Source organism: Chelonoidis abingdonii, unplaced genomic scaffold (genome assembly GCF_003597395.2).
Source record: "Chelonoidis abingdonii isolate Lonesome George unplaced genomic scaffold, CheloAbing_2.0 scaffold0027, whole genome shotgun sequence".
Lineage (NCBI taxonomy): Eukaryota > Metazoa > Chordata > Testudines > Testudinidae > Chelonoidis > Chelonoidis abingdonii.
Genome location: NW_027424288.1, coordinates 1,279,880 through 1,293,984, shown reverse-complemented (window position 1 = coordinate 1,293,984; position 14,105 = coordinate 1,279,880). Strand labels below are relative to the sequence as shown.

General features: G+C 44.9%; 1 protein-coding gene across 8 annotated transcripts in view; it reads left to right on the top strand.

The window, feature by feature from the left end:
* The first annotated feature begins 9,407 nt into the window (after positions 1–9,407).
* The window catches only part of ADD3 (adducin 3), a 156,017-nt gene continuing 151,319 nt past the window's right edge, over positions 9,408–14,105 (top strand). For 2 of the 8 annotated variants that reach the window (XM_075061363.1, XM_075061358.1), the window contains exon 1: positions 9,408–9,517. The gene's annotated coding sequence lies outside the window, so the exon portion shown is untranslated. Of the gene's footprint in view, positions 9,518–12,173; positions 12,262–14,105 lie in introns of those variants that run through there. The other 6 variants (XM_075061362.1, XM_075061356.1, XM_075061365.1 and 3 more) reach the window with 3 other exon arrangements.

Below are 14,105 nucleotides of genomic sequence, written 5' to 3'. Positions count from 1 at the left end.
ATGATCCTAGGCTATGATTAGTAGATTGTAAAGGAAACTGCAGCTCTTTCTATGGTACATTACCTGTTTGTTAGCCTCCAAAGAATAAAGGATTTAATATCTCTAAAAATTGTTGACTCTTGTCATTGGAAATCACGCTAAAATATGGGCTTCAATTTTACTTGCTTCAAATGGACTCTAGGAGTAGCATTTGAGTTATATGTGCAGATTCTGAAGTCAAGCATTACTTCTCATTGGAGCAAAACACAGTTATATATTGTCTTAATGACAAAAAAGAAGCAAAACTTTTCTTCACTGTGAAAATAACATTTTAGGCAATCCATCTATTTTTGAAAGCATTTTGTAATACTTATTTTTATCAGTGACAAAAAACTAATAGATGTCAGTGCTGATTTTATCTCTGTATATTACCTTCAAGTGATACATCAAAGATAATAAGAATTAGCTTATCCATAGGGCTTTGTGCTTAAATTTATGCTCTAAGCTCGGCAAAGTTTGTGCAGTGAGGTGTACTCAGAGTAGGGCTGTCAATTAGTCACAGTTAACTCATGCAGTTAACTTAAAAAAATTGTGATTAAAAAAATTAATTGTGATTAATATCACTGTTAAACAATAGAATACCAATTGAACTTTATTAAATATTTTTGGATGTTTTTCTACATTTTCAAATATATTGATTTCTATTACAACACAGAATACAAAGTGTGCAGTGTTCACTTTATATTATTTTTTGCTACAAATATTTGCATTGTAAAATGATAAACAAAAGAAATAGTATTTTTCAGTTCAAAACTTATACCTCATACAAGTACTGTAGTGCAATCTTTTTATCATGAAAATGTAATTTACAAATGCAGATTTTTTTTGTTACATAACTGCACTCAAAAAAAAAAATGTAAAACTTTAGTGCCTACAAGTCCACTCAGTCCTACTTCTTGTTCAGCCAATCGCTAAGACAAACAAGTTTGTTTACATTTATGGAGATACTGGTGCCTGCTTCTTATTTACAATGTCACCAGAAAGTGAGAACAGGCGTTCTCATGGCACTTTTGTAGCCGGCTTTACAAGATATTTACGTCGGATATGCTGAACTAGTGGTCCCCAACCTTTCTGGCTGGTGGGTGCCAGCCAAAGGACCACTGTGGCGGTGGAGCACCCACTGCATTGCTGCCAAATTTCAGCGGCATTTTGGCGGCGACGCCATCTACAAGAGACGTCATCGAGAGGCATCTCCACCGAAATTCAGGAGCAATTCCTCTCAATGACATCACTTGTTGACAGCAAGCGGCGTCATCAAGAGGCATCGCTGCCAACATTCGGGGGCGACGCATCTCGATGACGTCACTTGTCAGCAACAAGAGTCATCATCGAGAGGCATCCCCGCCAAAATGCTGCTACGGCATTTCGGCGCGCGCTGCTCTTCCCGGGGCAGGCATGGGTCATGGTGCCCAAGCCCGCGGTGGCGATCCCTGTGCTAAGCTTGTCCTGCGCCTTCTGCTTCGTTACATCTAGACAACTTGCTGTATGATGATGGTTGTTATTAAATGAGCTTAGTTAAAATGTTGTGCTGACTCCTTGGGAAGATTGTTATGTCCTGCTCTGTGTGTTTTACCCAATTCTGCCATATATGTCAGTGTTATTGTTCAGATGATGATTCCAGCATGTTTATTTTAGACACTTTACGGCAGATTGACAAAAAGCAAGAAGGTACCAATGTGAGATTTCTAAAATATTACAACACTCAACCCGGAGCTAAGAATTGACGTGCCTTTCAAAATGTCGGAGATGGGTGTGGAGCTGCTTTCGACATCTTGAAAGAACAACTCGATGCAGAACTACAGACCATCACCACAAAAAAAAAGAAAATCAACTGCCTGGTGGCATCTGTCAAGTGATGAAATGAACATATGTCAGGTGCTTGTTTTGGTATTATTGAGCCAACCCGTCATTCAGCTGGCCATGTCTCTGGAATGGTGGTTGAAGCGTGAAGGGCATATGATCTTTAGCGTGTCTGGCACATATATATCTGTGTTTGTGGTTACACCGTGCCATGTGAACGCCTGTTTCTACTTTCAGGTGACATTGTAATAGAAGGCAGGCGCGCTATCTGCAAATGTAACCAAACTTGTTTGTCTGAGCGGTTGCTGAAGTAGGACTGAGTGGATTGTAGGCTACAGTTTTACATCCTTTTTCTTTTTGATGTAGTTATTTTTTTTGAACATAATCCTACATTTGTAAGTCACTTTCATGATAGAAGATTGCACTCAGTATTGTTTTAGGTGATGAAAAATACTATTTCTTTAGGTTATTTACTGTGACTATTGTAATAAAAATTAGTGAACTTACACTTTGTATTCTGTTGTGCGCAATTGATCAATATTTATTTGAAAATGTAGAAAACATCCAAAATATTAAATAATGGTTTCTTATTGGTTTAGGATGCATTACGATTAATTTTTTTAATTACCGATTATCACTATTAATCTTTTCATGCTGACACCTATTCAGACTTAGCAAACCGAGACTGCACCTAGATACTAGAATATCAGGGTTACAAGGACCTCAGGGACGGTCATCTGTCCATGTCCTGCTCAACAGCAGGACATCCCCAATAATCATCCCAGCCAGGGCTTGTCAGCTGACTAAAACTCCAAGACGGAGATTCCACCACCTCCTAGGTAACCCATTCCAGTGCTTCACCACCCTCCTATTAAAAAAGTTTTTCCTAATATCCAACCTAAACTCCTCTACTGCAACTTGAGACCATTACTCCTTGTTCTGTCATCTGCTACCACTGAGAACAGTCTAGATCCATCCTTTTTGGAACCCCCTTTTAGGTAGTTAAAAGCAGCTATCAAATCCCCCCTCATTCTTCTCTTCTTCCGACTAAACAATCCCAGTTCCTTCAGCCTTTCCTCATAAGGCATGTGTTCCAGCCTCCTAATCATTTTTGTTGCCCTCCGCTGGACTCTTTCCAATTTTTCCACATCCTTCTTGTAGTTTTGGGCCCAAAACTGGATACAGTACTCCAGATGAGCCTCACCAATGTCGAATAGAGGGGAATGATCACTTCCCTCAATCTGCTGGCAATGCCCCTACTTGCCCGAAATGCCATTAGCCTTCTTGGCAACAAGAACACACTGTAGACTCATATCCAGCTTCTCATCCACCGTAACCCCTAGGTCTTTTTCTGCTTAACTGCTGCCTAGCCGCTTGGTCCCTGGTCTGTAGCAGTGCATGGGATTCTTCCATCCTAAATCTCCCTAGAGGGGAGTCTTACCGCTACAGAAGGCAGATCGTGATTTCAGCTGTCTCCTATGTTGAGTTTCTATAGGAGGCAGGATTAATTTACAGCAAACTCCAATACAAGCGTGCTGGTATGAACCTCCTCATAGAGCCACTTAATCAACATACATTCCACTGCCCTGCTCATGATTTTTTGCATCATAGACTTCCCACAGGCACCCTGCTCCCCAGGTGCAGTACTAAATATGGCACACCCTTATTATGGGTGTTGCCTTTGTTCAGAATCATAGATCTTTTTCGATAGGTAACTGCTAAAATGGTTTGCTGTTGAGCTGATATGAACTTTTGACTGAGTTTACATGTGCTGTGTTCATCAGTGTGGATTCCTGGATGCAGAAAGAAGTATTGTGCTCCTAATACATGTATTGAATAATCTGAATCCAGGATTAGAGTTGCCTTTAAAAAATGTACTTTAAAAATGAATTTTTTTTGCCAAAAATAACTACTATTTTGCTCGCATTATTAGAACAACAGGATGTTCTGTCCTGCCCTGAAGGGACAAAGAGGAAATGAGAACTATGTTTTTCTTACATGATCTGAGATACTATTTTTCTGGACCAGTGATGTGAACTAGTGGTACTGCTTTGAGAAAGACACAGACTTGATTTTTTTTTCCAGTCTTGGTATTTTACTTTCTACGGGTCTGTTTCTAATTCTGCTCATACTGATGTTACACCAGTATAACTCTTTTTGACGTCAGACGGATTGCTCCTCATTTACACCACAGTAAATCAGATCCTAATTAAGACAGGAGGCATGGGAAGCACTATAGAGGCGGCATGCTATATTCTTGCTTGAAGAGAATACAGAATAGCTGTTTCAAATTTATAAAATGCAATTGATAGACGACAGTGGAAGCAAGGGGGCATCCTTTCTGTCCTCTTTATCCATAAGAAGGAGTCTGTGGTTTGGAGGAAATGTGAAGGTATTGATTTATACATTTGTGTCCTGTTATACTAAAGTTTGACAGGAAACACGTAGGACTTGATTTGAGAAAAAGTAAATCAGCTCTCTATGGTACTCACATAGACCCCCATTAATGCAGTATCTGAACCCCTCATAATCCTTAGTATATTTATCTTCCCCACACCTTCGTCTCCCCAAAAGCCCAGGAAGAAATCTGGGCTCTGCAGGAGCGGGGAAAAGAAGAGCTTGAGCAGCAAATTCCAGAGTCAAAGGGCCGTCACCAGAAATATCCTGCTAGCCACTGTCTTTCTTTTAAACTAAGAAGACTCCAGATAAAGGAGACGCCATAGATCTCAGCTGTGGCAATGTATGATGGGGAGAGAGGCAATCCCTCAAGTAACCAAGCCCTTAACCGTTTAATTTTATAAATTAAATCCAGCACCATGAATTCCACCTTGAAGGCTGTTGGAAACCAGAGCAGTGTGTAATATGCTCTGAGTGCAAAACTTCATTTAATAAGTGATCTACCAAATGCAGCACTAACTGTGATTTCTGAATGGCTTCCACACAGAGCCCATCCATAGCGCATTACAGCAATCTGGTCTCAAGGTGACAAAAGCATGGATCACTCTGGCAAGATCTCACGCTGGACAATAGTGGTTGTATACTTCTTGGCTATAGCTATTACTGGTGCTTGGGTGTCTAGTACTCCGCATCCAGGAGACGTAATTCTGATTTTGCTAAAAGAACATGCAGTGGTTTGTAGAAGCTCAGTGTTCACCTGAGAGACACCTCTCACATCCCCCTGACGATGGCTGCCTTTATATGACCATTAGTAATGACGTCAGGAGAGGGATCATGCTTAGGGGAGCTGTTGAGGTCATTTGTGCAGAGAAAACACACAGCACTATTACTGTTTGACAGTTTGCCATACGGCTGTTGAAGCTGTAATGACTTCAAAAGAAACCAGAAAACAGAAGAGATGGATTGAGGACACAATGCCCTTGAGTGGGAAAAAAAAGCACCCAAAAAAACTGATAGTAATTTCTTTTTAATTGTACTAGAGTAATTCTGCAAGAATGTCCCCTGAGCTGCCTCCTACACCGCAGCTGTGTGAGGAATTATCCAGCTCTTTGCTGAAGTAACTCTTTACAAAAATCCATGTAGGTCATTAAAGGGCTAATTTTTTTTATATGGATCTCTGAGTAATGCTCTGATTATCTCTCCATGGGGAATGAAGAATTCAACATGAGATCCATGCCACTCCCTCCTCCTTTCCTGGAGCGCTCTCCAGACTGGCTTGGCATAAAGCAGAGAAGTAAATGTATGTGACCTGGCCAAGTTTCTAATGAATAGCTCAGCTAAGTCCATTGATTAGACACATGGCCTTGTACAGAGTGAAAGGGTTTCAGCACCACATAAAGTGGCAGATTATTCCTAAGAAAGGTGAATACTGTAATTGCCTTTTGGATTTTTTTAAATACATTTTGCTAAATACAGAAAATGTGCCAGGAAAGAATGTCACTGACAGCAAAAAAGAAAAAAAAAAAAAAAAGAGAGAGAAATGGGAGTTAACTCCCAAGGAAGTCTTACAGCTGTATTTATTTCTGACTATGTTATCACTGGACTCTGTGATGATATGCTGCTATCTCAGTCTACAATGGTTTTGATTTGTTTCAGTTGTCAAGGTTTTTGTACTTTGAGTCTGAACCTTAAAGAAGATCACTTCTGGCTGGAAGACTCTATTACCAGTTCCTTTTATTCTGGATCAAGCTGTTGCATTTCTCACACAAAGCCTAAACAATTATTTTTCCTAGTATAATACATCCCTTCTATCCTCCAACTGGACAGAGATAACTATAAAAGATCTCTATTTACTGCATCACCCAAAGGATGCATTGCATAACATGGAACTTGCTAAACTATAATGAGTCAAGTTTAGCTATTCTGTGTTGCCCTATGACAAATCCTTATACGGAAGGAGCAAAACCTTCATAATATAACTAACTGTGAAATACTATACCATGCAGGGAAAGTTTCTACTTGGGCTCTGCTTATAATCAGCCTATGTCCTGAATAATTAGCATTGGTCATCCCTGTAACTTTGTTCCCCAACTAATATAACTGCAGAAGCTATCTTATGCACAAGAGATGCAATTTCGTCCTACAATAAAAACCCAAGCAAGGATCTCCACAATACTAAAACCCTGCTGTGGGTCTGCCTACATGTGAGAGGGATGCCTCTGAAAATCTGTTCTAGAGGACTTGATCAAGGTCATACAGGAAGTCTATGTCTCAGCCTGTAGTATAATCTGATTTCCAGCTCACTGCTTTAATCACAAAACCATCCTTATACTCATAACCAGGATTGAACTTTTGCATTTCTCAAATTTTTCATGGTCAAAGTTGGAATTTTAATATTTTATGAACATAGGAATTTGCAGCTGATTTATTTTATTTTTAAAGACAAAATAAAAAGGGAGGAAATAAATGTGCAAGATGCAGCGATATTATTTTGCACAATTCCACAAATTTTACACTGCATTACTCTGAGTATGCAAAAACCCTCACTACTTCCAAAGTGTACAGAGCAGCAGGTGAGTTCTATATTGTATACACATATCTATATTTACAGTCCATGCCAAAAGTTGATTTTAATTGCTTGTAACATTAAAATATGTAAATGTTTTATATTAATTTTTAAATATATAAAGTTATTTTAAACATGTTTCAAACTTCTCTCTATATTCATTGCCCTATTAATGCAGCATCTTAGCACCTCATTGGGATCTAGCCACATGTGAAAGTAGAAGTTTTTGTCCTTCATCCTACAGTTTTATATGTGAGTAATTTTACACCTGAGCTGTCCCATTGATTTCAAGGGGCACTTGTGCATGTTTGCAAGAATGAGGCCTTTAAGAGCAGCTATTTTTATGTCCCATATATAAAAAGTCTCATTTTTAAAAAACATGAAGAGTATATATTTTCCACCACTCAAAATGGCTGGTGGATATTGCTCAAACTTTCAAAAAACAAAACAAAACAAAAATTTAGTTTGAGAGACATCATAGACAATTTCAGCCCCAAACTAGAATTTTGAGAAAGTTATAAGCAACTGAAAATGGGGTTATAGTAAAGGCTAAATTACTATTTCAACTACAGAGCCTTTTCTGTAATGAAAACATTCACATATGATGCACGTTCCTTATACATTTAACCACTGTCTGTTTTGTGTGCTTCCCCATAATGTCACCACTTTTGGTGCCAGAGCCTTCTCCTCTGCAGCTCATTCCATTTGGAACAGCCTTTGGCTGTCTTTCAGCTTCATCAACTCTCTATCTCATTTCAAATTTCATCTCAAAACTTTTCTTTCTATGCCTCTTAATGTCTTTCTCTCTTTACTACTGTGTAACACAGTGTTTCTCAAAGCCCAGTCCATGGACCGATGCGATGCTGGTCCGTGCTAGCTTCCTTACTGGTCCCAGAGATTTCCCTGACACAGTTTAGGAAGGAAACAAGTGAGACTTTGGTACCAAAAGGCTGAGAAACACTGTAACATATTGCAGATCACTTGTATATTATGTAGGTAACTATTTTTATTATTAAATCTATAACTGCTTATGTCCATAAGTAAGGCCTTACCAAATTCACGACTGTGAAAAATGAGTCACAGACCATGAAATCTAGCTATTGAAGGGTGGGGGTGCAGTATTGCCACCCTTACTTCTGTGCTGCCTTCAGAGCTAGGTAGCCAGAGAGTAGCAGCTGCCAGCCAGGCGCCCAGCTCTGAAGGCAGCACTGCCGCCAGCAGAAGCACAGAAGTGGGGGTGGCATAGTATGGGGGGTCATCACTTTTGGGGGCCCTGAGCCATCCTTATGAGTGGGCAATGTGGGCAAGAGCCCAGGATGCCTTGGTGGGGGGGCACCATGGTCATCCCCCCACACACACGGCTAAGGGTCCTTTAACCCCTGAGCACTGTGCCTGAAGCCAGGGAGGGGCAGGGCTGGGGTGCCCTGGCCATGGGCTCTGGCCATGCACTGGGCTCCAGCTGCAAGTCTTAGCTGGACTGGGAAGGGACAGGACTTCCTCTTCCCCTGAATGGGTTACATATATGGGTTACATCCGGGAACTCCTCCCAGCAGCAGGAAGCTCTGCGGCTGCTAACTGGAGCCCAGCTCTGAAGATAGCACCACCACAAGCAACAATGCAAAAGTAAGAGTGACAATATCATATCGTGCGATGCCACCCTTACTTCTGTGCTGCTGCTGCTGCCTTCAGAGCTGGGCTCCCGGCCAATTGCCGCTATTTTCTGGCTGCCCAGCTCTGAAGGCAACACCAACATCATCAGCAGCGCAGAAGTAAGGGTGGCAATACCGCAACCCCCTTACAATAGCCTTGCAACCCCCCCACAACCTGCTTTTGGGTCAGGACCCCCTCGGTTACCACATCGTGATATTTCAGATATAAATATCTGAAACCCTGACATTTAAGATTTTTAAAGTTCCATGACTGTGAAATTTATCAGAATGGACTGTGAATGTGGTAGGGCCCTATCCATAAGGCAATTCATTCATATGGAAGATGCTACATATTATTGTTTATTGTTATTCCCTGGAACTGCATTGCACTGTCACTATTCTTTACCCATACACAGTATTTAACAAGTAAAAATGGCAAGGAACATATTCAGGCAGCATATATGGCAGTTTATAACGTTTCTCTGAAGAGCAGCAAAGATTCTTTTGAAAGTAGCAGAGGGGTAGCCATGTTAGTCTGGATCTGTAAAAGCAGCAAAGAGTCCGGTGGCACCTTATAGACTAACAGACGTTTTGGAGCATCCGACGAAGTGGGTATTCACCCAGGAAAGCTCATGCTCCAAAACGTCTATTAGTCTATAAGGTGCCACAGGACTCTTTGCTGCTTTTGAAAGTAGGCAATTCCAGCTTTTCATTGAGTCATGGTCAAGCTTTTACTCAATTACTCACTTAATATTAACCTTGACCTCTGTTTATGCCATTTTCCCAGTCCAACTTCCTACTGTTTCCCTATTTTGGGAAGAGGCGATGGGGGGGTGGGAGTGGGAGGCGAGCAGAGGAGAATCATGTCTCTTTAAGAAAAATGCTTCTTTGCTCCGCCAGCGCCTAGTGGTAATATAGAGCCTCTCTAGTAAGTAACACACTTTACTATCCTCCAGCTTTGGAGCTGCTGCAGTGTGTCTGTGCAGCACTGCAGAATCCCCACCTAGAGAAGGAAAAAACACACACACGGACATTGGTCAAACAGGAAGCCCAGGACGGCTGTTTGGTAAGTACACTAGCAAATCTTGTATCCATTTCTTAAACAAATATGTAAAAGGTGGGACGGAGGGGGGATGGGAAAGGTTGTTCACACACATTTGAAATGGATTATGCCGCATGCTGTTTTCTGCCGCTCTCACTGTGTCTCTCAACTGCTGGAGAGACAACTCCCCCTTGTCTGCCCTCAAAGCACTTTTTGCTCTGTTAATCAGCATAAACTTTCATGCAACAAGGAATTTGGGAAGAGGGAATTTTTTTTTTTAAAAAAAAGAGAAATATCCTGCTTTTTCCTCCGATCGCAGAGCCAAAACATGGCAAGTCAAACGACATAATGCCATCATGTGTCTGGCAAAATCTCCATGTCCTATCAAAAGGATGTGCTGATGTTTTTTTCAATTTTCTGAAATAATCTGGGGGCGAAGGAGAGAATAAAGGGGAGTTGAGCTCTACACTCTCAGATCTTAGGGTCAGCTATCGGAGGGGTGAGGGGGAGAAGAGAAACAGGGGGAAGATCGGCGTGCCAGGATAAGCCTTATGCTTTCCTCCACCCCCCAAAATACAAAAGGGTTGGGGGAGTTTGCACCATCCTGTGAGGAAGGATGGAGCGAGTAGTGAGTGCTGGGGGAAGGAAGTGTGGGTGTGCCGGTGTCTGTGTGAGTGGTAGCTGTGCAATGGGGAGATGGAAAGAGTTGTATATGGAGGAAATGGAGTGCAGTGTGTGTGAGCAATAAAATTGCGAACGTTATTTAGGGCGCAGGGGAGAAATGGATTGAATTTGGGGGAAAGCAGAAAGGCGCCTGGGGAAATCATTCGAATTGTGGGCAGGGGCTGGACGGTGCCTGGGTCAAATGGGTTGAATTTGGAGACGGGAAATGAAGTTTGTAAAGGGGAAATGAAATTAGATGGGCTGGGGGGATTGATTTAATATACGGGGATAGATTGTGGATCGGCGAAACGGAGAGAAATTAAGCGAATTGACGGCAGGGTGAAAGCTGGATTGAGGAACTGAGTTGTGTGTGGGGAAAATGGGATAACAGTGGAGTTTTTAGGGGGCATGGAGTAAGCGGTAGGAATAAAATGGGTTGGGGTAATTGAAGGCGGTGTGCAATGAGGGGTAGAATTGGGTCGGAGTAACTGCAAGGGTTGCGGGGGGAGGGAGGATTAGGAATTAACTGGGTGGGGGTAGCTGCAAGGGCATGGGGAGTGGAAGGGTAGGAAATTGACAGGGGTAATGGAATTAAGTGAGTGGTATGGGTAATAGAGGGGCAATAGAGGGGTAGGAATTAACTGGTGGTAGGGCAAGGGAGAGGCAAAAATTAATTGGGGCATAGGGGCACTGCAGGGGTGGAGAGGTTCAGGCAATGCAGGAGCTGGGGGGGCACTGCAGGGGTGGAGGGGTTCAGGCAATGCAGGCGCGGAGGGGTTCAGGCAATGCAAGAGCTGGGGGGGCAATGCAGGGGTGGAGGGGTGAGGTCAGCAATGCAAGAGCTGGGGGGGAATGCAGGGGGGAGCGGGTTCAGCAAGCCAGAGCTGGGGGCAATGCAGGGGTGGAGAGGGCTTCAGGCAATGCAAGGGCTGGGGGGCAATGCAGGGGTGGAGAGGTTCAGGCAATGCAAGGGCTGGGGGGCAATGCAGGGGTGGAGAGGTTCAGGCAATGCAAGAGCTGGGGGGCAATGCAGGGGTGGAGGGGTTGAGGCAATGCAAGAGCTGGGGGGGCAATGCAGGGGTGGAGGGGTTGAGGCAATGCAAGAGCTGGGGGGGCAATGCAGGGGTGGAGAGGTTCAGGCAATGCAAGAGCTGGGGGGGCAATGCAGGGGTGGAGAGGTTCAGGCAATGCAAGGGCTGGGGGGCAATGCAGGCGCGGAGGGGTTCAGGCAATGCAGGAACTGGGGAGCAGGAAGAACAGTGTAGGTGGTGGAGGGATTGGGGCAATGCCGATGCGGCGTGGGGGGTGGGGGGCTGGAGGAGCAATGCAGGGGTTGGGGCAATGCGGAGACTGGAGGAGCAATGCATGGGGTGGAGGGCCTGAGAGGGCAGGGGGGGCGATGGAAGAGCAGGAATTAACTTTTGGTAAGGGCAGTGCAGGGGCTGGAGGTGGTGGGGCAACAGAGGGGTAAAGAATTAACTGTGGTGGAGGGCCTGGGGATGGGGCAATGGAGGAGTAGGATTAATGAGGGGCAGGGGTAATGCAGCTGGCTCAGGGGAGGACGTGCGGCCCCTAGGAAGCCGCTCGCCACAAGGCTGTGGAGGGGCGAAAGCCCAGCGGTGTGCGGGGAAGCCTGTGAGGGGTCAAAATTAACGGGCTGGGTAGGGGCCAGCGGGGGGGGAGAAGAGGCGGGAACGAGGAGCGGAGCAGCCCCGCCCCGCAGGCTCCGTCAGTGCAGAGCCCCCGCCCCCCTGCTCCCCCTCCGCCGGCCGACAACAGACATGCCCTGTGGCCCTCCCGCGCTCATACGCGCCCCTCCCCCCCAGCCCGGGCCGGGCCGGGCCGGGCCGCTGAGTCGGGAGAGATTCAAACTCGGCCGAACGTTGGCGGCGCCCGCTGCGGGGAGGGAGGGGCGAGCGGGTGGGCGCGAGCCAGCGAGCCAATGGGGGTGGGGCCGCTGCCAGATAGTGAGCCCCAGCTCGGACTGTGGGGGGAGGAGCCCAGGTGTCCCTTCCTGCCACATCCGGAGCTGGACCGCCCCGCCCCCGAGGTGCGCCGTAGCCGAGCAGCGGCGGGGGACGCACAAAGGCGCGCTCGCTCCTGAGGTAAACAAACGTCTCTCTCCTCCCCCTGTTCCTGGAGGGCGATTCAAGACCCTCTCCCCGCGCTGGGCGGGCCGGCCGGGGCGCCATGTAACTCTCCTCGCCCCCAGCGCATCGACTTGTTTCCCTGGGGGCTGCTCCCTCTGCTGGGTCTGTGTGGGGCGCCGTTGGGAGGGAGTCCCTGGGGCAGCAGCCCGGGGGTGAGGGCTGCGGCTGCTGCATCACTATCACCGGCCCGTGCTTATCCCTCCTCTATCTGCGGGGGGCGTTCACATTGTTACACGCGCCACGTGGGAGGCGCCGTGCCCATGCTCTGTGGAGCTGGTGGGGGGGTTCCTCACAGTGGTACATCCCACTACGTGGGAGATGCTCCCCCCCAAGTTAGCTCTATGGGGTGTTTGCCTGGGAAATCAGCAGGGCTGGGGGGAGGGTTTCATTGTGTGAACCGCTGAGGTGTGATTTATTGGGCATCGCATATGGAGATCCCCTTAACGAGGGTATGAGTCAAACGCTTCCTGTGTCTTTTCCATCATTCAGTCCTGGGAGCTGCTAAAATCCAGCTGGGCTGTGTGTCATGGGTGTATTTTTTGTTTTTGTTTTTTGGGGTGGCTGCTTGGGTGAGAAGGATATCTTTTGGAGGGGGGAGAGGAGAGAAGTGGGGCTTTATGGCTCATCAAAATTTAGTTAAAAGCATTGGCTCACAACCCCACTTGGTTCAAAATTAATGTGAACAAGGATGGTTTGTTTGTGGGTATTCATCTTGGGGTGAGTGGGATTGTTTCTGGGGCTGTTGCAAGATGTTGCAATTTGAATGAGGAAATCCTAAATAAAAAGGAGGTATCTAAATGTCTGAAACATACCTAATATGCTTCCTTTGCGTTCCTTCGTAAAATAATCTAAACTCTGTTTCCCTCCTGTTTCTTCCCAGTTGAGTATTATGTTTGGATAGATCTTATGCAAGCATGTTGTGTTTACATGTATATGTGCACCCTGCTGGGGCTGTTGGGCTTGGGGCTATGTAAATAAATGGACTAAAGGGATTACTTGATGCCAACAGTATTTAGGGAAAAAGATCATATCACTGTGAATTGACTGATCTAAGTTCCCTTGCACCTTTTGTAATTGTAAAACCTTTGCTTGCTCTATTGCTTCCATTGAGGCACCTTGTAAGTATAAGAACCTAGTAGTTGCCCATGGGCCATAGCCATCACTTTCATAGATGTGAATGAATCATTTTCCATCCATATTCAGAAAAAGAAGTGGTATTGGTCCCTTGCCCATTTTTGTTAGGCTGAGTAATATGCTAGAGGTTGAAAAGCAGTTGTTACTTTCATAGATATGAGTGCTACAGGGCTAATGTGGTACTTTATCTCAGTGAGGGAGTTTTCCCAGACAGGAGCTGCTGATGGAAGTGTTTTTCTCTCTTTACTGCAATGCCGTTCTAAAAAAAAGTTTAGGATTTAAATAAAACATCATATATGTTCAGGAAAAAATGTGGTATCAATATTTTGAGAGGCTTTGGTGAACCCTTTCACATAGTAAGCCTCCGAGTGTGACCCCCCCCCAAATTAAAAACCCTTTTTTATATATTTAACACCATTATAACTGCTGGAGTCAAAGTAGGGTTTGGAGTGGAGGTTGACAGCTCGCGACCCCCTACGTAATAACCTCCTGACCCCCCAGGGGTTCCGACCCTCAGTTTGAGAACCCCTGCTTTAAATTATAAAATATTATGTTGAAAATAACTATAGAGATGGGTACCTTTGGAGAACTTCTAGTCTGTATCTAGGAGAAGCGTTTCTAAACCTACGTGAGTAGTAGTTTTTAGCAGCAACTTTTTCAATGGC